At 34.3% G+C, this 25,402-nt stretch overlaps 1 long non-coding RNA gene across 1 annotated transcript in view; it reads left to right on the plus strand.

The window, feature by feature from the left end:
* Nucleotides 1–25,402, plus strand: part of LOC141555348 (uncharacterized) — an 83,860-nt gene that overhangs the window by 48,528 nt on the left and 9,930 nt on the right. Inside the window, exon 2 of the long non-coding RNA XR_012486167.1 lies at nt 9,236–9,326. This is a non-coding gene — a long non-coding RNA (uncharacterized LOC141555348). The remainder of the gene's footprint in view (nt 1–9,235; nt 9,327–25,402) is intronic.

The following is a 25,402-nucleotide window of genomic DNA, read 5'->3' on the forward strand; positions in this document are numbered from 1 at the left end:
GGAATATTATTGTTCTGTAAGAAATGACCAACAGGAGGAATACAGAGAGGCTTGGAGAGACTTACATCAACTGATGCTGAGTGAAACAAGCAGAACTAGGGGATCATTATACACTTCAACAATGATACTGTATGAGGATGTATTCTGATGGAAGTGGATATCTTCAACATAGAGAAGAGCTAATCCAATTACCATTGATCAATGATGGACAGAAGCAGCTACACCCAGAGAAGGAACACTGGGAAATGAGTGTAAACTGAGCATTGTTTTTTTTTTGTTGTTGTTGTTTTGTTTTGTTTTGTTTTGTTTTGTTTTGTTTTGTTTTGTTTTGTTTTTCTTCCCAGATTATTTTTACCTTCTGAATACAATCCTTCCTTTGCAACAACAACAACAAAATTCGGTTCTGCACATACCTAGGATATACTATAAGATATTTAAAATCTATGGGAATGCCTGCCATCTAGGGGAGGGGGTGGAGGGCAGGCGGGGAAAAATTCAGAACAGAAGGTAGTACAAGGGATAATGTTGTAAAAAAAAAATATTACCTATGCATATGTACTGTCAAAGAAAATGTTATAATTATAAAAATTAATAAAAATAAAGAAAAAAGAAAAAAAAAGAAACTCATTTAAAGCAAAGTGATACATATAGAGTAAAGGTAAAAGGCTGGAGCAGAATCTATTATGTTTCAGATAAAGTTAAAAAAAGCAGGGATAGCCATCCTGATCTCAGATCAAGCAAAAGCAAGAACTGATATAATTAAAAGAGATAAGAAAGGAAACTGTATCTTGCTAAAGGGTACCATAGATAATGAAGCAATAGCAATACTAAAGATATATGCACCAAGTGGTATAGTATCTAAATTCCTAAAGGAGAAGTTAAGAGAGCTGCAAGAAGAAATAGACAGCAAAACTGTACTATGGAGGATCTCAATCTTGCTCTCTCAGAACTAGATAACTCAAACCACAAAATAAATAAGAAAGAAGTTAAGAAAGTCAATAGAATACCAGAAAAGTTAGGTATGATAGATCTTTGGAGAAAATTGAATGGAGACAGAAAGGAGTACATTTTTTTCTTGGAAATTCATAGAACCAATACAAAAATTGATCATATATTAGGGCATAAAGATCTCAAAATCAAATAGGAAAAGGCAGAAATAATAAATGCATTTTTTTCAGATCCCAATGCAATAAAAATTATATTCAATAAAAGCCTGGAGGGAAATATACCAAAATTAATTGGAAACTAAATAATCTAATTCTAAAGAATGAATGGGTGAAACAGCAAATCATAGACACAATCAATAATTTCATTCAAGAGAATGACAATAATGAGACAACATACCAAAATTTGTGGGATGCAACCAAAAAGCATTAATAAGGGGAAATTTTATTTCTCTAAATGCTTATTTGCATAAAATAGAGAAAGAGAAAATCAATGAATTGGTCTTGCAAGTAAAAAAGCCAGAAAAAGAACAAATTAAAAACCTTCAATTAAATACCAAATTTGAAATTCTGAAAATAAAAGGTAAGATTTATAAAATTGAAAGTAAGAAAACTATTGAGTTAATAAATAAAACTAAGAGTTGGTTTTATGAAAAAAAACAACTAAATAGACAAACCTTTAGTTAATTTGATTAGAAAAAGGAAAGAGGAAAATCAAATTGTTAATCTCAAAATGAAAAGGGGAAACTTTCCACCAACGAAGAGGAAATTAGAGCAATAATTAGAAGTTATTTTGCCCAACCTTATGCCAATAAATTTGATAACTTAAGTGAAATGGAAAAATATCTGTAAAAATATAGATTTCCCAGATAAACAGAAGAGAAAATAAATTACTTATCTAGTCCCATTTAAAAAAAAAGAAATAGAACAAGCTATTAATCAACTCCTTAAGAAAAAATCTCCAGAGCCAGATAGATTTGCATGTGAATTCTATCAAACATTTAAAGAATAATTAACTCCAATACTATATAAACTACTTGAAAAAAATAGGGAAAGAAGGACTTATATCAAATTCCTTTTATGGCACAGACATGATAGTGATACCTAAACCAGGTGGGATGAAAAGAGAGAAAGAAAATTATATTTTCTTTTCAATTCTCAATTGAATTCTCAATTCAATTCAATTCTCAAAATTTTCAATTTTCCTAATGAGTATTGATGCAAAAATCTTAAATAAAATATTAACAAAGAGATTACAGGATGTCATCCCCATGGTAATACATCATGACCAAGTAAGATTTATATCAGGAATGCAGGGCTGGTTCAATATGAGGAAAACTATTAGCATAATTGACCATATCAATAACCAAGCTAACAAAAACCATATGATTAGCTCAATAGATGCAGAAAAAAGTATTTGATAAAATCCAAAACCCATTCCTATTAAAAACACGAGAGAGTATAGGAGTAAATGGACTTTTCCTTAAAATAATCAGTAGCATCTATTTAAAACCATCAGCAAGCTTCATATGTAATGGGGATAAACTAGAACTATTCCCAATAAGATAAGGGGTGAAACAAGGTTGTCCACTATCACCATTACTCTTCAATATTGAACTAGAAATATTATTTTTGGCAATAAGAGAAGAAAAAAGATCAAAGGAATTAAAGTAGGTAATGAGGAAACCAAATTATTATTCTTTGCAGATGATATGATGGTATATGTAGAGAACCCTAGAGAATCAACTAAAAAACTACTAGAAACAATCCACAACTTTAGCAAAGTTGTAGGATACAAAATAAATCCACATAAATCATCACCATTTTTATGCATCATCAACAAAGTCCAGCAGCAAGAGATACAAAGAGAAATTCCATTTAAAATAACTGTCAATAGTATAAAATATTTGGGAATCTATCTGCCAAGGGAAAATCAGGAACTATATGAACACAACTACAAAATACTTTCCACACAAATAAGTCAGATGTAAACAATTGGAAAAACATCATGCCCAGTGGCTGATCACTAATAAGCACATTCATGGAGGTTCATATTTTGAGGAGAGTGGGTCCACAAATTACCTTTGATCTGGAGGTAACTCAGCCTATGAGTATTAGTTAGGAAGGGAAGGAGACCTAGAAAGGGTACTACATTAAGAAAATATGTCTTAGATCTGTCCAAAAATGGAATAGGCTACCTTCAGATTTAGTAGGCTGTTCCCCAATATAGGAATTCATTTAGAGGCCACATATTAGGGATATGAGAAAGAAGAATTCAGCTTCAATACATGTGGAACAAGATTCTAACTCAGATTCTGTGATTCCCTTCCAGCTCTTGTGATTCTGAGATATTTAGGGGAAAAAATTAAGTAAATCAATTCCTGCCTGTTGTTCAAACAAAATAATTTTTTTCACTTTTTCAAAAACAAAAATTGTTTTTAGCATCACAAAACATCATTTGAAAAAATATTTTGTAAACAATTTTAGTTGGATAAATTATTTATATCCATATTCTATCCCTATGGTATCTCCAAAATCAGAAAAGAAAACTGCATGATGTATAAAGTCAAAGTGCTAATGCTTAGTTACATTTTTTCCAGTACATTTCCAGTTTCAAATGAGCATTAACAAATTCCTCACATTATGCCTTCCAAATGTAGGTCTTTAATAGTGTTTTCCACAAATCTAATCTTGGTACAACACTGTTTTAACATATTCTCAATGATATAAATGGAATCATAGCAGGGGTGTCAGATTAGTATGATATAAAACAGAAAAGGACATACAAGGTATCTGTCTTCTTGAATGAAAAACTAGAATTTAATCTTAATAAAAGAGTAATGAGCTGAATCTAATAAAATGGATTTTAATAGGAACAATTGAAAAATCCTATGCTTTGCAATTTCAGATTGAGAATGATTTATATAGAATTAAAAGTTTAGGTGTAAAAATCTGAGGAACTTTGAATGTGAGTCATTACAAGGCAAAAGTGGGAAGTAGCCTCAAAATCTAATAGGCAGTTAGGTAACACATGGATTAGATTCCAGTGTCTTATATTGTGGTTCACAACTCGATATGGGGCCTCATAATTGAATGTATAGTTTGCAAAATTATGATTTGTTATCAGTGTTTGATTTGTATACCTATTTTATATGCTTATATACCCAGAGTCACATAAAAATTTCTTGGGTGAAAAGAGGTTGTGCATGGAAAATTTTTAGAAGCCCTGGATTAGAGCTTCAGGCCTGGCACAATTAGAAAGACGAGTTCAAAATCAGTCTCAGATACTTACTAGCTGTGTGCTCCTGGGCAAATTATCTGATCTCAATCTCCATATTTATAAAATGATGATAATAATAGCATCTTTCTCTGGAGATGTGAGGATCAAATGAGATAATATTTGTAAAATGTTTTGCAAACTTAAAAGAGCTACACAAATGCTAGTCATGCTTAATAATTCATAAATCAATCAATAATAATCAATAATTAATAATTCAATGATGGTCTCTACCAAGAGAAACAAAGAGTCTAGAATGAGGGCTGGATATTTCTACTTTACTGTGCCCTCAACAGGCCACACCTGGAATATTATATTTGGTTTTAAGTTCCACATTTTAATAAGAACATTAACAAACTGAATTATATCCAAAGAAGGATGACACAGATATTGAAGATATAAAGCCATACAAGAACTATTTAGTTTGGAGAAAAATCAAATTTGGGGAGGATATTGGAAGGGTTGACATATAAATGATAGATTAAGCTCATTTTGCTTGGCCCCAGATTGCATAACAAGGAATGATAGATGTAAGTGGCAGAGGTAGGTTTTGCTTCAATGTGAAGAAATCTCACCAACAATAGAATTCATCCAAGAAGGGGAAAGGGGTTTTACACTCCATTCCTAGAAGTGTATAAGCCAAGAGGCAGTTGTTGGTTATGGTATAGAAAAAATTCTTACTTAGACTTTTCAGGTGCTATCCAGCTCTAAAATTCTGAGATATGTATTTTTATATGTAATGAAATCAGACTATTCTTGGGTAAAGTGTAAGTGATATTTGGAGGAGAGCATCATAATCTATAGTGAAAACACAATAAACCAGAATGACACAGAAAGAGAACTTAAAGACCTGCCAAACTGCCAATTTGACAGATAAGGAAAAAGAGATCTAGAAAATATATGTTCTTAGTTAAAAACCCTTTAGATGTGGCTAAAAGGCTAAAGAGGGAGAAATCAGATTTTATCCTAAGGGATAGATAGTTGCCTGGAGGTTGGAAGCCGGAGTAAGATGAACTTTATGATAAAATGTTCTACATATTTAATTTTTACTAAGTTCTTATCTAACCTAATTAAACTGCTTGTTCATCTATATGTTTGCCTAGCTTAAGAGAATGAAGTGCCAAGGTTGGATCTGCTTGTAGGGGAATCCTGTTAGTGACACACAGTCCTAGATAAAGAGTTTGTGATACAGCAATAAGGGAATGTGGAGTGATGGACACTTGCTCCAGAACCCTGATTTTTGGCAACATCCAGTCACAGGACTATTATAGGATCATAAAAATTTATAACTGCAGCTTAAACTTTAGGCTTAAACTACTCTAATCAATTTCTCTCATGAATAAAGAAACTGATATCAAGATAAGTTAACTGACTTGTCCAAAAACATACAGTACAAAGTCACAATAGGTTGTCTTACAACAACACCTTGCTGGTGTCCTTGTAGTTTTACTATTATAATAGGAATGAGTGTGAAGGGTAGAGATCATAGGATCTGTTAGGGGAAGGAATCTTTTTTTTTTTCTTCACTTATACAATTCTTTTCTAACTACATATAAAATACTTTTCAACATTCATTTTTGTAAGATTTTGAGTTTGAGCTGTGTAATCCTTCAGTTTTCTTATCTGTATAATGGGGATAACAATGAGGCAATATGATTGAGTAGTAAGAGAACTAGAACTAGAGTTAGAAGGCCTGGGTTCTCAGACTCTGCCATTTCTATCCATACAATCTTAAGCAAATATCTTAATCTTTCTCTGGACATAATTTTGTTCATCTGTCAGGAAAGAAAGGGGAAGAAAGGAACAAACACTTATTAAATGTTCATTAAGTGCCTACAGGGACTGTATTAAAGACTTTCCAAATATTATTTCATTTGATCTTCACAATAGCCCTATGAGATAGATGCTATTATTTTATTATCTCCATTTTGCAGTTGAGAAAACTGAATCAAATAGAGGTTAAATGATTTTCCAGGGCCATACATTCAGTAAGTATCTGAGAGAACCAGCACTCTATCTATTGTGTCATTTAGCAGTCTTAGCTGTAAAGCAAAAGGGTGGCACTAGGTGACCTCCAAGGTCCTTTTCAATTCTAAAACTGATTTATTTTCTTATCTACTATTTATTTTACAAGATTATTTTGAGAAAAGTGCTTTGCAATTCTCAAAGCTCTTTATAAATGTAAACTATTATTATCATAGATCTGTGATCACAAATGTAGGCATTTGTTTTATTCCCAACATCTCAGGGTTCATATGTCCCTCTCACTTCTTCCTTGTCCTAATTTTCCCTTTCTATTTCAATCAATTTTTTCTTATTTTTTCCTCTATGCTTCTATTTTTCTTCCTCTTATTTTGTTTTTTTCTGTTGCACTCTTCTTTGGTTTCTTTTTGGCTTTTTCATCTTTTTATAGTTTCCTCCATTTTTGCTTCCTTTTTACTCTTTTTTACACAAAGATGAAGTCTGAAAAGCAGCCTAATGTAATGGACAGAGCACTGGAATCAGAATCAAGAAGCCCTGTGATAGCAAATGATGTAATAATATTAGCTAATATTTAGATAACGTATGAAGATTTACGTTGTTTTTTACATATATTACCTCATTTGATTCTTACCACAACTTTTGTTACTATTTTATAGATGAAGAATGTGAATCTCAGAAATGGTAAACCATCTGCCTTACAGAACATATAGAATATTATAAAATAATACATCTAAAATGTTATGCTAACTCTTATTCATATAAAGAGGGGAGAGATAGGCAAATGGGCATGTAGTCCTAAGAGCATAAGTAGTGTTCTTTGACTGAGACAATCACACAACTATAAGGCAGAGAATCCCTTTTACATTCAAGTTAGCATAATGCATGGCACATGATAAGGATTTAATCAATACTTGCTGATTGATTATAATAATTTTCCTCAAATACCATTTTTACCATATTCTTCCCGCACTCAAGTCTTTATATTGGCTCCTAGTTATTTCAAGTATCATATATAAGCACTCCTTTATTTGAATTTCAGATGTCATTATTACTTCACATGTGCATTTCTCACAAGCTCCTCTAAACTCTAGTGCATGCCCGCTTGTGACGCACTTGCATGCACGCACACACACACACACACACACACACACACACACACACACACACACAATTTGTCTCAGAGCCCAGAATTTCTAGCTACAGCTACTTAATTATAATTTTCTTTTTCTGTCTCTTTATTCTGACCCCTTTCTAGCCATCACTTTCCATGCTCTTCTCTCTCCTTTTATCCTGACTACCTAATCTTTATTTCAGGTAAAGAACATAAATTCTTTTCAATTAAATTCATTAAGCATGAATTAAGTGCCTTCTAAAGATAAAAACAAGCTAGTCCTTGGTCTCATGGAGCTTGCGGTCTCCTAGGGGGGAAACATATTCATAGATAAGTAAATTATATATAAATATATGTATATATACATATATATTTAAATATCAAATCATTTCAGAGGAAGCACTAAGAATTAGGGGATAAAGAATCATAGAAGACAAGTCTTGGGTCAAACTTTGAAGAAGGTTAAGGTAAAAGGTAAAGGCAAAGGTAAAAAAGGAGAAAGCTCCAGTAACACAGAATAATGTTATGAAAAAATTCTTTCCCTATACAATGACTTATTATTTATTATCCCATAGTTTCTAGTTGCTTACCATATTTCCTTTTTTTTTTTTTTTAGTTTTATATTTCTTGATCCTTAAAAAAAACAGCCCCACAATATTAGTCTACTCTTCTCTCCTTTCTCTCATCACTCTTACACATGTTAACTCTCAAAATGAGAGGCTCAGGCTAAAAAATGGTTGTATTTCATTATACAATATACCGCACTTGAAGGCAAGAGACCATTCTGGTACTTGGCCATTTTCCAAAGCTCTAAAATCAAAGGTAGAAAAGCAGAAAAAGGAGCAAAGCTCTGAAGCTCCTCCTTGTGGTCATAATACAACACAAATGCTATTGATATTACAGGCTTGGACCTTTGAGGTGGTATTTTAGCTTTGTCTAATTTTCCAGTGAATCTGTGATCTCACTGGTATGAGCATTCTTTTGAACAATTCAGATTGCCATCCATTTATCATGAGTTCCACTTCCTCTTCATAAATTAGCCACAAGAACATATCAATCAGCAATGTACCATTATATCATGCTTCTTAAATAAGCCTCTTCCTGTACTAGCCTACATATGTATTCTTCCTCCTTGATCACTATACCCAAATACATGCCAACTTATTAACTCTCTGAAATTGGGAGCCCAAGTGCATATCCCATCTCACATCCTTATTATTTATGTGACCTTAGTGAAGGTTCTATATTCTTCATTTTCCTCAATTATAAAATGAGAGTGATAATAATAGCATCTACTTCCCAGGGTTATTGCAAAGAGCAAATGAGATAGTATTTGTAAAGTGCCTGGAACATAGGAGATGCCTAATAATAATGCCTCAGTTTCCACATCTGTAAATTGGAGGGAGATACTCATCAGTTGAACATATTAAAGTATACAAATATAATGGAACAAGATTGTACCAAGAAAAAAGTACTTTCACAAATGAGCTAACATTTTCCACTTGATTATCAATGTCTACTAGTGCTTTTAATTTTTTCTTTTTATATGAATCTGAAACTCATCACCTACAAACTGATTCAAAGACCAACAGCAAGACTATATGAATTTCCCCATGGCCAGGACAGTACTCTGCCCAGGTCCTCTTAATCTCTTGTGTTATGTAGTCAGTTGGAAGCTAGATGGTGCAGTGGATAAAGGTCCAGGCCTGGAGTCAGAAAAAAATTTAGTTCACATGTAACCTCAAGCACTTCCTAGCTGTGCCACCTGGACAACTCATTCTGTCCCTCAAGTCCCCTCAGTTGTAAAAGGGAACCTATCTCCCTAGGTTGTTGTGAAGATCAAATGACATAATATTTGTATGTGCTTAGCATATAGTAAATGCTGAATAAATACTTATTTTCCTCCTTCTTTCTTTCCAGCATTGTCACCCCATAGTCCTGAAAAAAAAGAATGAGGATCCTTAATAACTTGATATTATTTTGTATCCTGTATGAATTACCTCTCTATCAGGTGAGTATCATGATTTTTCCATATGTCTTCTGAAATCATAATTAGACATTAGGGTGATTGAAGTTCTCAGAATTTTCTAAGTTGTTTGATTTTTAAGAGTGTTGCTATTTTATGAATATGCATATGTATAATATAATCTATCTATCTAGATTCTGCTCACTTTATACTAGTTCATACAAATCTTGCCAGGTTTCATTTAAAATATTCCTTTAGTAATTTTTCATGGTATAATATTATTCCATTATATTTATATACTTTAATATGTTCAACCACTCCCCAATTGATGAGTACCTCCTTCCATTTTACGGTAGAAACTGAAGTATTATTATTAGATATCTACTATGTGCTAGATACTTTATAAATATTATCTCATTTGATCTTCCCAATAACTCTGGGAGGTAGGTGCTATTATTATCACTGCCTGCCAATCATTAAATAGGTAACTGGCAAAGCTAAAATTCAAACCCAGCTCTTCTAACAACAAATCCTACAATCTTTCTACTGCATCTCATTCTGTTTTCATGAGCTAAACTTATAAGTTATTTGATTTATTTTTTTGTACTTTTGTAAGATTTTTCAGGTAAGCAAATCCACATCAAAACAATCCTTCTGATTTTTTTATCCAGAAAATGTGATCTCCATGTATATATTCTGGTGGTGGTGGTGTTGATGGAAATTGAAGAACATTGTGATTTCAGTGAAGAGGTGGTATCCAAATCAGGAAGAACTAAGCTCAAGTTATATTTGTATAAATAAAGCTTCTCCTTCATTCCAATTCTTTCTCCCTAATCACCACAGCACAATTATCCTTACAGTCTAAGGCCTTAAGAGTATCTACCTAGACCTTTGTTATCCCTTTCCCACCAATGTGGATTGAAAGATTATTCTCTCACCACTACTACTCAAGGAACCTACTCTCCCTAAAGAACTAGTTTAGATTTTATAAGACTGTCTTCTTAGAACAAAATTCCAGAGTGTAGAAGTCAACATTTCTTAATGTTTAATTTCTTAATTTAACCCTGTGAAGGCCATGGCCTCATTTTGGAAAAGCTTCCCTGAGACACTCCAACTATGGAATTGGCTCAAAATATGGTCAGATGCCATAGCAAGGATGATAAAAATGTTTAGGATATCTCTTGATAACCTCATTCCAGAGAACCAATGATGAAACATTACCCTCTTGGTCAAGAGGATAGCCAATCAACAAGTATTTATTAAGTGCCTGCTATATACAAGGCACTGTGCTAAATAATGGGGATATATAAAGGCAAGATACTCTCAAAGGAGCTAATGCAACATGCACAACATGTAAACCTATGAATTATAAATAAGATACATAGAAGAGAAATGGGAGATAATTGACAGAAAAGGGTTTCTTGTAGATGAGATTTTAACTAGGAAAAAGAAAGGAAGAAAAAGAAGGTCCCCCAAACTAGAAGTTCTTAACCTGGGGTCTATCAATTTGTTAGAAAATATTTTGATTTTGATATTTGAAGCTAATGTACTTGGTTTCTTTGTATTCCTATAGATATTATACCTTTACAAACATTATTCTGGGAAAGGATCTCTGGCCCAAATAAAGATTAAAAACCTCTGTACTAAACTACAGCATTCTCTGAGCCCATAGGCTATTTAAAATGTCTCTTTGTATTTTGAACTGATCATCTGGTGATCCGTACTAATAGATCTAGAATTGGAAGACACCTTCCTGGTCTATACTCTCACTTGACAGAAAAAGAAACTAAGGACCAAAGAGGGAAGTGGTATTTCCAAGATCACAAGCATAGTATCAGAGGCAGGATCTGAATCCAGAAGGTAGATTATGGATGGATAAGGAATGCCACATATGTGTCAGATGCATTCACTGTTTCAGCTGTTTCTGAAGGTGTTCTTAAGTAGTAATAGGAAGCATCTACGATGAAATTAACCAAGTGCATTAATAAAACATTTTTAAAATAATAAAGCTGGAAGGAAAGAACTAAACAAAGCACATTAATCCATGAGAACACTTAAATTATGGATGATTCTGGGTCTTAGTAAAACTGGGAAGTTGCTAAAGTAATGTTCACTGGAACCACTGGCTGGCACTGTGGATAGAGTGCCAATCTTAGAGTAAAAAGGACCTGAATTCGAATCTAACCTCAGATACTTACCAGCTGTGTGACTTTGGGCAAGTCACTTAATCCTTTTTGCCTCAGTTTCCTTATCTGTAAAATGAGTTGGAGAAGAAAAGGATAAACCAAACATGACTGAAACCTCTCAACAACCATCAAATATTCACTGGTCTTCCACAATCTGGTCTAGCTTGTTTTTCTAGTTTTTTTCTCATCTTAATCCTCTCCACACACTTAACTATCTAGCCAAATTGGAACATAATAGAAGTAACTAAGTAGCATGAGCCTGGCAATCCTGTGAAATAGGTGCTATTATTATCTTCAATATACAGAAGAATAAAATAAGGTTCAGAGAAATGAAGTGACTTGCTCAGGGTCTTTCAGATTGTAAATGTCCATATAGATTTGAACCCAAATCTTTTTTATTTTGAGTTTAGCACTCCATTATTAGAGTAGTAAAATTCCTTCTGGAAATTTCCAACCTTTCCCTACCCTTTCCTCTCTCCCAGTAGCTCATTCTGCCTCAGCATCTCTTTTCTTATTCTACCATTGATTACTTGCCAACTCCCTCATGTTAAACAATGAGTTAACAATAGTGCCTTCTTTAGCATAGGTACAGGTCTTAGAGTTAAAACAAACAAACAAACAAAAAAACACACACTTATGTTTGAATACTGTCTCAGATACTTACTATCTATATGACCCTGGGCAAGTTACTGAATGTCAGATAGTTTCCTTATTTGCAAAATAAGGATAATAATGCCTACCTAAGAGGGATATTATGAAGATCAAATGAAATAATTATAGGTACATAAAGTCCTATTCAATCTTTAAAACATGATATAAATTAAGTAGCTATTATGTTCCTTGAATACCGTCTTTGACCTCAGTTTTCTCATCTGTCAGTGGGGATAACAATACCTAACCTAACTATTTCACAGGATTTTTATAAAGTATGAGGTTTTATATATGAATCTTCTTTGATAACTGTCAAATGTTATGTATATATGCAAATATTTCTAATTTAGAAAAAAAAAAGAAAACCAATTTTTTTCTAGATTTTCTTTTTCTAAAATCTGCAGCTGAGCCAGAGCAAGTCACTATCACTTAGGGTGAGAGGAAGGAAAATAATAATAATAATAATAACACATTTCTGTAGCATTTTAAACTGTATAAAGCACTTGAGAAATGAGATGCATTATCTCTTTTGAGCCTGGCAATCCTGTGAAATAGGTGCTATTATTATCTTCAATATACAGAAGAATAAAATAAGGTTCAGAGAAATGAAGTGACTTGCTCAGGGTCTTTCAGATTGTAAATGTCCATATAGATTTGAACCCAAATCTTTTTTATTTTGAGTTTAACACTCCATTATTAGAGTAGTAAAATTCCTTCTGGAAATTTCCAACCTTTCCCTGCCCTTTCCTCTCTCCCAGTAGCTCATTCTGCCTCAGCATCTCTTTTCTTATTCTACCATTGATTACTTGCCAACTCCCTCATGTTAAACAATGAGTTAACAATAGTGCCCTCTTTAGAGAAAATAACAGCCTTTTTTCTCCCTGCTAAAAATATAGGAAATAGGGGCAGCTAAGTGGTACAGTGGTTAGAGCAGCAAACCTAAAGTCAGGAGGACCTGAGTTCAAATCTTATCTCAGACACTTAATGCTTCCTAGCTCTGTGACCCTGGGCAAGTCACTTACCCCCATTTGCCTCAGAAAAAAAGTAGGAAATATGCGTATGTAATGTGTATATGTATGTATATGTATATACCTATATGTATATCTGTGTATATATAAGATAATCTGTGACATAAACAAAAGCTGGGAAGAAGTCAGAGAGTTGACATCTTGCAAAGAGCATTAGGTGTGAAGTCAAAAGACCTAAATGTGAATGACAGTTTTTATGCTTTTGGACCAGTCATGTAATTTCTCTGATCTCAATTTCTTCACTATTTAAAGAAGATTAGTTCAGATGATGAATGAATGAACAAGGACGTATTAAGTACTTGCTATGTGTCAAGGACTCTGCCAAATGCTAAAAGCATAAATAAAAATGGGAGACAGTCCCTGCCTTCAATAATGATAAGATTATTGGATAATAAGGATGATAGGAAACCTAGACCAGTGAAGGGAATTTTGGGCTGGAGAGTAAGGAATTGTGTGTGAAGTCAGGGTATTTAGTATTTGAACCCAAGTTTTCCTAACTTTGATCTGTTCCTTATCTACTAAAGTACCATGATTCTTCCTGAAAATTCCTTTTCCCTACCCTACCTTCTTGCTCTCCTCTCTTTCATTACAATTTTCAATAGTAATAGTAACTTTGATTTGATTTGATTATTCTTAGGGGGAACCAGAGATGGAAAGCCAGAAGGGGAGGAGAATTGCTGAAATCAAGGTGTTCAAGCTCTATAGGCTTTGGTGTGCTGACATATGTCTAGATGGAATGTGGAAAATGGTGGTTATGGTAAATTAGGTGAATTTGAATACACTCACCAGTGAACTCTAAAGTCCCTTCCAGCTCCGAACTCAATTACCCTACTAGTAATATGGCCTTGTTGCTGCTGTTGTTAATGAGTCATTTGTCAGTCCTGTCTGTCAGAGGAAACTCCCTTTGGGGATTTTCTTGGAAAAGATATCAGAGTGATTTGCCATTACTTTCTCCATCTCTTGAATACATTCTCTCACCAGTGAACTCTAAGGTCCCTTCCAGCTCTGAACTCAATTACCCTATTAGCAATATAGTCTTGTTGCTGCTGTTGTTAATGAGTCATTTTTCAGTCCTGTCTGTCAGAGGAAATTCCCTTTGAGGATTTTCTTGGCAAATATACCAGAGTGGTTTGGCATTTCTTCCTCCATTCATTTTGCATATTAAGAAACTGAGGCAAATAGAATTAAGTGACTTGCCCAGGTCATTTGAATATAGCTAGTAAATATCTGAGACTGGATTTGAACTCAGGAAAAAGTCTCCCTAACTTCAAATTTAGCATTCTGTACACTATGGTGCTACCTAGCTACCCCAATGAACTTGGAACATTATTTTATCTCTTCTAGCCTCCATTTCTTCATCTGTAAAATAAAGCTAATAATATGCCCTGATTATTTCATAGTTTTGTGAAAATCAAATTATATCACATATAGAGTTTTGCAGATATAAAGTTTCAATCATTATTATTCCACTCACCAGAACTCAGCATCAGACTTAATTCTTGATAATGAGTTTGACCCAGCCCGTCTATTCTTTGTTCTAAACATCTTAAGGCATTTTACTTTATTGTTATTCTTTTAAAACTATTTTCTCCACATGTTAATATATTTTTGTCAGGAGGACAAAGTAGAGGATTGCTGCCTTCAAGCATTTGAAAAGTTGTCTTATGGAAGAAATATTCAAATTTCTCTTCTTAAAATTGGAGAATTTAACTAGGTTTAATGACTAAAAGCTGCAAAATGAAAGATTTAGGCTTAATATAATTATAGCTAACAATTATATACCTATATGTATATAATAATTATAATAACTATAACTATTCTCTTATTAGAGTCTCACAACAACTCTGGTAAGTAATTATTATTGTTTTCATTTTATAGATGACAAAATTAAATGTTTGAAGTTAGTCTTGATTTCATGATTTCCTTACTCCAGGTTCAGAGTTCTAGTCACCTCCCATAAAAGTAAAATCTTCCTGTTAATTAGAAATATCAAAAAGTGGGATCCATAGGTAATGGATAGGGTACCAACACTACCACCACACTACCACCCGAGATTGAACACAAAGTTTTAAAAAATGCTGGATTGGGATTCTGAAGACCTGATTTTCAATACTGATTCTTGTACTTAGTCTATATGGCCCTGGGCAAGTCATTTTTACCTCTCTAAACCTGATTTTCTCCATCTGAAAAATGAAGGGTTTGGGCAAGATGATTTTCGAGGTCTTAGCTCTAAATCTTCAATAAAAAACTAGATGGCCATTTTTGTCTGGCATGTTGTGGGAATGATTCCATAGAAAGTTTGGATTCAGAAATTCTGTGTCTATTAGATTCAAGTAAGTGAAATTCAATTACTGTTTTTTTAAGCATGTAAAATAGATTCTGGGGATACAAAAATATAAACAAAAAAAGGTGTTTTGCCTTCATCAGGGGAATACTACATGTACCCTCATAAGAATAATTTAATATAGAATGTCTAGAATACTGGTTTGGTATTTTTAATAACAGTACATGCTCCTAGTTGTGTGAATATACCCTAAACTGTTTCATTCTTCCTTTCTCTATGACAGTGTTAATCTCCTATACAAGTTCCATTGATTCCCTATTAAATCAAATGATCAATGAACAAGCATTTATTAAGTGTCTACTATATGACAGAAAGGCAACAAAGTGACTCAGAGGAGAGAATGCCAGACTTGAAGTCAGAAAGACTCATCTTCCTAAGTTCAAATCTAACCTCAGACATTTACTACTGGATGACTCTGAACAAGTCACTTAATCCTGTTTGCCTCAGTCTCCTCATCCATTAAATGAAATGGAGGAGGAAAATGCAAACATTTTGTCAAGAAAACCCCAAATAGGCTCACAAAGAGTCAGATACAAATGAAAATGACCAAACAATAAATATTTGCAAGGCATTGTGCCAGGAACTGTAGGACACAAAAGCAAAAAAATAAAATAACTGCTACTTTCAAAGAGATTATATTGTGCAGAAGAAGACAAAATATATGTATACATATATGCAGCATAAATCAAAATAAATAGAAGCTTGCTAACTTGAAAGAAAAGAGGGAGTCTGTCAGGCAGAAGTGAAGAGGGTTTACATAGGGGAGACAATGCTTGAGGCAATGGAGAGCCACTGAAGTTAATTGAGTAGGGAAGTAAAATGGCCATATCTATATTTAAGGAAAAATCATGTCAGCATCTGTGTGAAGAATAAGGAAGAGGGGAGAAACTTGAGATAGTGAGACCAAGTAGAAGTCCATTGCAATAGCAGAAGGTAGAAGCATGAAGATCTGTACCAACATGGTGACAGTGTGAGTAGAGAAAGGTATAGGGTGCAAGAGATGGTGTAGACACAGGAATGACAAAACTTGGCAACTAATGAGAGATACAGGGTGAGGGAGAGGGAGAGAGAAGTTGCAAGAATATTGTCAACATTGCAAACTTGGGGGACAGGAGGGGTGGCAGTACCCTTGACAGAATTAGAAAAATTCAGAAGAGCCGTGGATTTGAGGAGAAAGACAAAGTGCTTTGTTTTAGACACCTTGAATTTGAGATGTCTCTGAGAAACCTACTTTGAAATGTCCCATAATAAGGTGCTGATGTGAAACTGTAGCTCAAGCGAGAGATTAATAGATAGACACAGATTTGTTTGTTGTTGGGTGAGGGGGTTAGAAGATAATTGGGGTTAAGTAACTTGTCCACTATACAGTTTGTAAGTGTTAAGTGTTTGAAGTCAAATCTGAACTCAGGTCCTCTTAACACCAGGGCCACTGCTCCATCCACTGCAACATCTAGCTGCCCCTGGACATAGATTTGTGAGTCATATGCAAAGAAGTGATAATGAAGCCCATGACTCTAGGAACAGAAACAAATTCCTCCATTTGGCATTTGGAGTCCTTTACAACTGACTCCCAGCAATTTTTTCCAAGTTAATTACACTTTAATGCCCTTTATACAATCTATGTTCTAGCCAAACTGGCCCATTTATTAACATTTCCTTAAATATGACACTTCATCTTCCTTTTATCTCATCCATCCCCTATCTACCCACAACCTCTCAGAATCCCTAATTTCCTTTAGAGTTTGTTTCAAGCACGAGGCAGAAAGCTATGCCTAAAAATCAGAAAATCTGAATTCAAATCTAGCCTCTGACATTTATTGTCTTTATAGACCTAAGCAAGTTACATAACCTCTGTTTGCTTCAGTTTCTTCAACTATGAAATGGAGACAAAAGTATCTGCCCCAATAGGGTTTTTATAAGGATGAAATGTGATAATATTAATAAAATGTTTAGCACAGTGCCTAGCACACAGTAGGAGCTTTATAAATGCTTATTCCCAGGGGCCGAGCCAAGATGATGGAGAATAGGTCTTTGAGCTTTTCCTGGCTTCCCTCATATCAACAATAGATCAAGCATTTGCATAGGTTTTAGAGTGACAGAATTCACAAAATTTGGTGTGTAACAAATTTCCAGCAGAAGATATTCTGGAAAAACTTCAGGAAATGTCTGTCTCAATTGGTCCAGCACAGGAGCAGAGCAGGGAAGCCCAGGGTGTAAAGGTCTCTCCATGCCAAAAGGTTTTAATGTATAAGATTGTTCATTTAGAGCTGAAAGGAATTTCAGAGATCATCTAGTCCAAATCTATCAATTTATAGATAGGATGAGGAGGCTCAGAGAGTAGAGGTGATTCCCCAAGGTCACATACAAGATTCCAATCTAGTTCTGACCGACAACATTGTTTTTCCCTTGGTTTCCTCTTCCACTTTTTAAAAAGCATATCTCTCAATTTCAAAGGAAATTCAGTGATCAATTAATAAATTTCTATTAAGTACCTGTTAGGTACCAGGGACAGTTAGGTAGCACTGTGGAAAGAAAACTGGACTTGAAGTCAGTAAGATCTGACTTCAAATCTGGCCTCAGACAGTAGTTATATGACTCTAGGCAAGTCACTTAATCTTTTTTTTTTGTTTTGTTTTTGTTTTTAAGTCACTTAATCCTATAGTTGTCAGGTTCCTTGTTTGTAAAAATGAGCTGGAAAAAGAAATGGCAAATCATTTCAATATTTTTTCCAAGAAAAACCCAAATGGGTTCAATAAGATTGAACAACAATAATAAAAATGTGCCAAGCATTGTGCTAAAGGCAAAGGATACAAAAAGAGGCAATCCTTAAGGAGCTCACAATCTAATAAGATAGTTAATATGCAAACAAATCTATATGAAGCAAACTATATACAGGATAAATAGGAAATAATTAATGGAGGGAAGGCATGGAAATTAGGGGAGATTAGGGAAGACTTCCAATACAGGGTGAGATTTAGTTTAAAGAAAGCTAGGGAGGTCAGTAATGGAGTAGAGGAAGCGATTTGGTTTTGTGAAAATGAATTTCTCAATGGTTCCTCTGGAAAGCATCCATTCTTAAAAATGAAAGGTATCATTGCTGTAGAGAAGAGAGTATGACAAGGTAAGGCAAAGTGGCAAGTGACAGTGACTCTTGTTTGTTCAGTTGCCTTCGTGTATCTTCCAGTTAACCTTGGATTCGGAGTCCAGTTTTCAGAGTCCATTACACAATTCCATCTTGTTTCCAGCTGTTGGTTTGCAATATGACTTAAAACCATCTTTATGAGGTGAGCAGACAGAAAGGCAGTTAAATTATTTATTCCCAGGAATAAAAGCACTGCCATGTGGCTTATGTTTAAAGCTGGGGCTCTCCCCAGCCTTTTCCTTGTCTCTAGTCTCATGAAACAGGAGCATGGAAGAGACTAATTCTATCTCCCAGAAGGAAGAAAACAGAGCAAAAAAATTATTTTCTATAGTCATAGGGCAAGAGTTGTCATCCTCTGGTGTTAATTTCCTCAGAGACTTTCTTTGATAATAAAAGTTTATATTTAAATACATAGCACTTCTGAGTTATAAATTGCTTCCATATACATTACTACATCTATTAGCATGATCATGGTTAATTCTCTCATTAAGTGCTATATAATATGACTTGTCCCAGCACATCCAGTGTAGCCAAAGTTTGCACACTTTCCTAGAAGTCCCATCACAGTGATGTCTTCTCTTTCCTCACTGCCACTATCCCCCAACACCATCCTAGTATTCATGTCTCCCAAATCCTTCTCTCACTGGTCATCTCTTATGGTCACAGATGGTCAGGCAGAATTCTAGGGGAGACAATCTCCTTGTCTACCCCCTTCCTAATATAACTTCACTTAACCAGGCCATGTAGTAGCTGGCTCTTCTTTGATTTGAATTTCTCAGTAGTCATTTAAGTTAGGTAGAACATTACTGTTTCCATTTAGAGATGAGGAAATCAAAGGACTTGCCCAATGCCACAAAGATAAAGGTGAGATTCTATCTCAAGTCTATTATCTCCTAGCTCCACAGAGACACACACACATCTTCCTCTCTAGCCCACCTCTCACCTTATCTTTCTCCTGTTCTAACTTCTTGAACAACTGTGCCACAAAAAGCATGATAGAATAAAAATTACTTTTAACTTGGATTCCACTGAGCAAAAATTGGTGTTTCAAACAAGAGTAAGTACTAGAGGTAGTCAGAAGAGGAGACTGTACATTTAATTAGCCCCCACCAATCATTTCATTATCAAATATCCTCCAACGGGAATAGTGGGAGAGGGTGAAACACACACATATACACAAATGTTGAACACCTTCATAACTCAATTGACTTGTAGGGGAAATGACATTTAAGCTTACTTAAAAAATAAGTCTGCTCAATGGACTCATAAAAGGCTAGCACACACACACACAGACATAGACACATAAACACCATGACCATTTGGCCAAAAGTTCTCTTTCTCTTTTTATAGGCTAATGTAAAAAGATCTAAAACAATGACAGCCTCCTCCAGAAGACTTTGTTATATTTTAAATGATTCTTTTTATTTCCCCTCAGGGACCCTAGACCATAATCTATTTGAGTGAAGAGAAAAGCCAAACTGGAAAGGAAAAGATGTATTCATGAATGTTTCTTTTCCCTTTGGAGGAGGCCAAATTGTTTTCTTTTAGTTCCTTCCTATTAAAAGGACAGTCAGGTGTCTGCAAAGATTCACAAAAGCTTTTGAGGCATTATATTGGAAGTTTCAGAAAGGATCCTTGAGATTATTTTAGCTAACTTCATTTTTAGATTTGTTTTGTTTTGTTTTTATGGCTCAGGAAACTAAGGCCTTGGAGGTGAAATCACTTTCTTTTTTTTTTTAATAATAATAACTTTTTTATTTTTCAAAATACATGCAAAGATAATTTTCACCCTTGCAAAACCTTGTGTTCCAAATTTTTCTCCTTCCTTCCCCATCTTCTCCCTCCCCTAGATAGCAAATAATCCAATATAGGTTAAACATGTGCTATTCTTCTAAATCTATGAAGTGATTTTCTAAGGAACACATAGGTGGGGTGTGACAGAGCCAGAGTTAATAGACAAATCTTAATCAAAGGACCTGAATTTGAATCCCAGTTTTGCCACTAAATTAGTTATATGACAACTTTCTGGGTATTGTGTGGAATGGAAAGATGAGATGAAGAACTTACAGGGGTGTGTGAATGCTTTTTCTTTATTTTATTTTCATTATTTCTGTATCTCCCTATGACCTACAATATGTGCGGGCCTCTATTTAGTTAAATCTGGGCCAGTTACAGACATATTTACTAAACCTAAATTGGTAACATTTATCAGTTTGACATCATTTAGTCTATTAGTTTAAACACGGCTAGCTTAGTTATCTGCTGTAATATTTCTTAGAAAGCAGTTGATTTCAGAGAAACTGAAACATTCCATTCTCATTTCTTTTGGAAGTGATATCCAATTAGGAGGCCCCATGTTTCTTAATGTTTTCTAATTTGTGGTGTAATCTCTTGTTACAAAACCTATTTAAAATGGTGTGCATTCACTGACTCTTTGGCCCTCCTGCTGTGAGTACTTTTACTTACATTTCTCACAGTAGACTGCCCACCATTCATGAGTTACTATAATAAACCACCTTTTCTGCTTTCTACTTTGGAGTGAACTCTGAGTAATCATTCTGGGTAGGGGTTTTTTGCATCCCACACAGTCCCAATTTCCTCATATGTAAAATGAGAAGGTTGGACTGAATGACCTCTAATTTCCCTTCTAGCTCTAATTTTCTGGTTTGGTTTCAAATCAAAACTCTGTTACTTACTACCTGTATGAATTTGGGAAAATCACATCATCTCTCTGGGCCTTATAATCAAATAATGAATCAAGAAGTAATTATTAAGCATTGATTATATGCCCAAATTTTGCAAGATAATGGGGATACAAACATAAAAACAAACTACTCCTGCTTCAAGGAATTTATATTCAAATAGGAAAACAACATATACATCTATAGAATATTTGCAAAATCAATACAAGGTTATTCAGGGAAAGAACACCAGTAGCTGACAGTCATTAGAAAGATTATGGCCTTTAACCTGACAGTTGGAAAAAACTAGAGGTCCTATAGGAGGAAGGTGAGCAGAGAGATTATTTCAGGAATGGGGAACAGCCCATTCAAAGGTATAGAGATGGGGGAATGAAATGTTAATAGAGGGAGACCATTTTTACTAAACCTAACATGTTCTAAGCTTTTAAATGTTGGAGCCATATTGTGAAGGGTTTTAAATGACAAATAGAGATATTTGAATTTGATACAAATGGTAATAAGTAGTCAATGGAGGTTATCAAACAGAAGAGTGATATGTCAAACCTATGCTTTATAATATCATTTTGACTCAGGAGAGAATGAAGAATTGGAGATGGTAGAGATTTGAGACAGAGAAATAATGAGAGGACTGTGAAAATGACCCAAATAAAGGTGATGTTGGCCATGTAGCAACAGCAGTAGTAATAACTGGCATTTATATATTTCTTTAAAATTTGCAAAGCCTTTTTTTATATATTATTTCAATTTGTTCCTCACAATAGCCATGTGGGGTAGGATCTAGAAATAATTCCTATTTTATACATAAAATAGCTGTAATAGGGAAAGAAGTTAAATGATTTTTCCATAATCACACAAATAATAAATGTCTGTGGTAGGGGTAACTAGGTGGCACAGGTCAGTTCAGTCTTGATAAGTTCCAATCTGGCCTCAGATACTTACTAGGTAGGCGACCCTGACCCTGTTTGTCTCATCTATAAAATAAGCTAGAGAAGGACACGACAAGCCACTCCAGCCAAGAAAATCCTAAAAAAAGATCAGAAGACAGACATAAATCAATGACAACAAAATAGGATTAGAACCTAGGTCCTCCTAATTTCATGAGCACTGTTCTATCAACTGTGTCATCTAGATAGAAGTAGAGTGTGAGAAATATCATGAAGGTAGAACCAAAAAGACTTGGCAATTCATTGGCTTTGGGGGGTGAAGGAGAGTGGGAAATTTTAAATGACTCCAAAGTTGTGAGCCTAGCTGTTTGCACAATAAGAATGACAATGTTTCAAAAGAAATAGGGAAGTGTGTTTGAAGAATAGATTTGAGGAGAAAGATAATGATTTTTTGGACATGTTAAATTGTAAGTGTTACTGGTTATTCAAAATAACCATGCATGCAAAAATAATGTCAAATATCTCCCAATACTCTGATCCTAAACTAAAAACTAGGATTTATTCAATACAAAATATCATCATATACACAATATCATTATATGCTATAAGAAGGCATTTATACCAGTTTCTTATATTTCTAGTATCTATATCCAAAGCTAGAGCAATAGTTAAAAGTCTTAGGTAATTTGAATTGAGATTCAGAATAATGGCCCCAACACTGCAAATTATTCAAAATCAAAAACAGATTAAAGATTGAATAAGGCTCATCATGCTGTGCTTGTCTTAAAAAATGAGGTTTGGGTTTTTATTTTTTTTTTCTTATTATAGATTTTATTTACAAGATATATGCATGGGTAATTTTTCAGCATTGACAATTGCAAAACCTTTTGTTCCAATTTTTCCCCTCCTTCCCCCCACCCTCTCCCTCAGATGGCAGGTAGACTAATACATGTTAAATATGTTAAAGTATATGTTAAATATAATATGTAAACATATCTATACAGTTATTTTCCTGCACAAGAAGACTCAGACTTTGAAATAAGGTAAAATTAACCTGTGCATTAAAAATACAAACAAACAAAAACAGAGGGATTGGAAATGCTATGTAGTGGTTCACAATCATTTCCCAAAGTTCTTTTGCTGGGTGTAGCTGGTTCTATTCATTATTAAACAAATGGAACTGATTTGGTTCATCTCATTATTGAAGAGAGCTACGTTCATCAGAATTGATAATCATATAGCATTGTTGTTTAAATATATAATGATCTCCTGGTCCTGCTCTTTTTACTCAACATCAGTTCATATAAGTCTCTCCAGGCCTTTCTGAAATCATCCTATTAGTTATTTCTTACAGAACAATAATATTCCATAACATTCATATACCACAATTATTCGGTCATTCTCCAATTGATAGGCATCCACTCATTTTCCAGTTTTTAACCACAAAAAGAGACTGCCACAAACATTTTTGCATATACAGGTCCCTTTCCCTTCTTTAAGATTTCTTTGGGATATAAGTCCAGTAGTAGCACTGCTGGATCAAAGAATATGCAGTTTGATAACTTTTTGAGCATAGTTCCAAATTGCTCTCCAGAATGGCTGGATGTATTCACAATTCCACCAACAAGGTATCAGCGTCCCAGTTTTCCCACATCCCCTCCAATATTCACCATTATCTTTTTCTGTCATCCTAGCCAATCTGAGAGGTATGTAGGTATCTCAGAAGTGTCTTAATTTGCATTTCTCTAATTAATAATGACTTGGAGCATCTTTTCATATGGCTAGAAATAGTTTTAATTTCTTCATCTGAAAATTGTCTGTTCATATCCTTTGACCATTTATCAATTGGAGAATGGCATGATTTCTTATAAATTAGAGTCAATTCTCTATATTTTAGAAATGAGGCCTTTGTCAGAACCTTTGACTGTAAAAATATTTTCCCAGTTTATTGTTTCCCTTTTAATCTTGTCTGCATTAGTTTTGTTTGTACAAAAGCTTTTCAATTTGATATAATCAAAATTTTCTATTGTGTGATCAATAATGATTTCTAGTTCTTCTTTGGTCACAAATGCCTTCCTCCTCCACAGGTCTGAGAGGTAAACTACCCTATGTTCTTCTACTTTATTTATAATCTCATTCTTTATGCCTGGATCATGAACCTTGACCTTACTTTGGTGTATGGTGTTAAGTGTGGATCAATGCCTAGTTTCTGCCATACTAATTTCCAATCTTCCCAGTCGTTTTTGTCAAACAGTGAATTCTTATCCCAAAATCTGGGGTCTTTGGGTTTGTCAAACATTAGGTTATTAAAGTTATTGACTATTTTGTCCTTTGAACCTAACCTATTCTATTGATCAACTAGTCTATTTCTTAGCCAATGCCAAATGGTTTTGGTAATCGCTGCTTTTATAATATAATTTTAGATCTGGTACAGCTATGCACCTTCACCAAATGGTTCAGTTTAGAAATAGCCCCTCACCATCTTAAATTCACAGATATGAATTATGGTAGCACACAATAATTGTACAGAAATTGACTGGTCCAATGACCTTGTTTTAAGACAATTAAAAGATGTGGAATTAAAGGGAGCAGAATAACCATCTAGACCAAGGGTTTTCATTTATTTATTTATTTATTTTAAATTTCTTTTTTTTGTTTTGTTTTTTTTATTCATTTTTCCAAATTATCCCCTCCCTCCCTCCACTCCCTCCCCCCGATGGCAGGTAATCCCATACATTTTACATGTGTTACAATATAACCTAGATACAATATATGTGTATAAATACCATTTTCTTGTTGCACATTAATTATTAGCTTCCGAAGGTATAAGTAACCTGGGTAGATAGACAGTAGTGCTAACAATTTACATTCGCTTCCCAGTGTTCCTTCTCTGGGTATAGTTATTTCTGTCCATCATTGATCAACTGGAAGTGAGTTGGATCTTCTTTATGTTGAAGATTTCCACTTCCATCAGAATACATCCTCATACAGTGTTGTTGTTGAAGTGTATAGTGATCTTCTGGTTCTGCTCATTTCACTCAGCAACAGTTGATTTAAGTCTCTCCAAGCCTCTCTGTATTCCTCCTGCTGGTCATTTCTTACAGAGTAATAATATTCCATAACCTTCATATACCACAATTTACCCAACCATTCTCCAATTGATGGACATCCATTCATCTTCCAG

The sequence above is a fragment of the Sminthopsis crassicaudata genome, chromosome 2 (assembly GCF_048593235.1).
Source record: "Sminthopsis crassicaudata isolate SCR6 chromosome 2, ASM4859323v1, whole genome shotgun sequence".
NCBI classification, from domain to species: domain Eukaryota; kingdom Metazoa; phylum Chordata; class Mammalia; order Dasyuromorphia; family Dasyuridae; genus Sminthopsis; species Sminthopsis crassicaudata.